The sequence below is a fragment of the Colobus angolensis genome, unplaced genomic scaffold (genome assembly GCF_000951035.1).
Source record: "Colobus angolensis palliatus isolate OR3802 unplaced genomic scaffold, Cang.pa_1.0 Scaffold143, whole genome shotgun sequence".
In the NCBI taxonomy this organism is placed as follows: domain Eukaryota; kingdom Metazoa; phylum Chordata; class Mammalia; order Primates; family Cercopithecidae; genus Colobus; species Colobus angolensis.
Window position 1 is genome coordinate 4,203,832 of NW_012114522.1, and position 1,660 is coordinate 4,205,491.

Sequence of the window (1,660 nt, forward strand, 5' to 3'; positions counted from 1 at the left end):
AAAAATAAAAATAAAAATAAAAATAAAAAAAAAATGGGAAGTGGGTTGAACAAGGGGTAGGAGCTCTGGCACCTGCAGGACTGGGCCATCCACCAGCAGCGTGACCATGGGCCAACTCCCTTAAAAAAGGAGGGGAGGATACCTGCACTATAAACGTGCAGGGACTATGCGGGATCCCACGAAACACCTGGGCAGCTCAGTGCACCGCCTGCCACTCTCTCTCCCGGCACCCACGGCCCTTGCCACATAATTTTGCAGGGATTTCTCAAAGTGAGTGGGGAGCACTTCCCTGACTGCTACACTGAGTTCAGGCATGTGACTTGCTTTGGCCGAGAGAATGAGGTGGAAGTGTGCTGCTTTGGAGGCTAGACCTTAGCTATTGCTATGAGAAGAACATGCCCAGGCTAGTCCACAGGTCTTAGGGGGAAGATGGGAGAGACATGGAGCAAGGCTGAGTCTAGTTAATCAAGCCCGGCTTAGATCAGCCAAATTCCGGAGCTGCAGCAGACAATGAGTGCAAATCACTGTTGTTTTCATCCCTTGGGTTTCCAGGTGTCTTGTTACATAGCATGACTGTGATCATAGTTACCTGGACAGCAGGAGATGGAGGGTGTCCTAAAAGTGAAAGCTCTGGGATAAATATGTGTATCATCCTCACAGCATGCATACATTCATTTTGCAAATGTCTCCTGGTACCTACTGCAGGCAAGGCCCTGTGCCAGGGACACTGCGGTGACCAAGGCAGGTGTGGACCCAGACCCGAGGGAGTTTACAGCCCAGCGGGGGTCAGACACTGCACATATGCTCCCCACAGGCTGTGACACATGTGATGACCAGGAGGATGGAAGTCCTAAGTTAGACAGGTCTAAGGAGAGGTCAGAGAAGGGCTCCCCTAAAGAAGTAACATTTCAGCTGAGACTCAAAGAGCAAGAATGAGCTGGCCAGGCAAAGCTCAGGGAAGGGAGGAAGACAGTTTCAGGCACCGGGGTGGGAGGGACGAGGGTACTCTTGGGGAAACTAAGAGATAGCTGAGGTCAGCTGGAAGTCAGGGAGCAAGGGACAGAACTTTAGGAAGGGTGATGAGTGGGCCAGGTTGTGTGGACGTCATGGGCCAGGCTGGACAGGTGGATCCTGTGGGCCAGCTTGGGTGGAAGTGTCATGGGTCAGGTCAGGAAGGCCTTGTGGGTCAGGTTGGGGGCATCTTGTGGACAGGCTGGATGGGCATCATGGATCAAGCTAAGTGGTCACAGTCATCCTGGGCCAGATTAAGGATGCTGGACTTCTTCTTGAGAGCAACAGGAGTCATTTTGGGGTGTTCACTGGCTCTTTCATATGGTTAAGAATTTAAAAGGAAGGTAGCCAAGAATTCCTGGATCAGAGAGGCTAAGTGATAGGGACTAGGCCACACAGCAGGTATGCAGCTGAAATGGGCCCGTAACCTGGTCTGTCTGCTTCTTCAATGACTCTTCTCCCCTCTGCACCTCTTTGCAGGGAGGCAAGATGGTTGTGAAAATTACCAAAAGGAAAGAGGGGTAGCATGTGATACAAGGGCACGGTGTGTTGTACTTCTGCAAAGAAAATAAAACACATTTACCCCAGTAGTTTTACTAAATTATAATCAAAAACCACAGCCAGGCACGGTGGCTCACTCCTGTAATCC

The 1,660-nt window shown here is 50.8% G+C and overlaps 1 protein-coding gene across 1 annotated transcript in view; it reads right to left on the reverse strand.

Moving 5' to 3' along the window:
• The window catches only part of EVC (Ellis van Creveld protein), a 102,482-nt gene that overhangs the window by 39,772 nt on the left and 61,050 nt on the right, over positions 1 to 1,660 (reverse strand). The window lies entirely within an intron of this gene.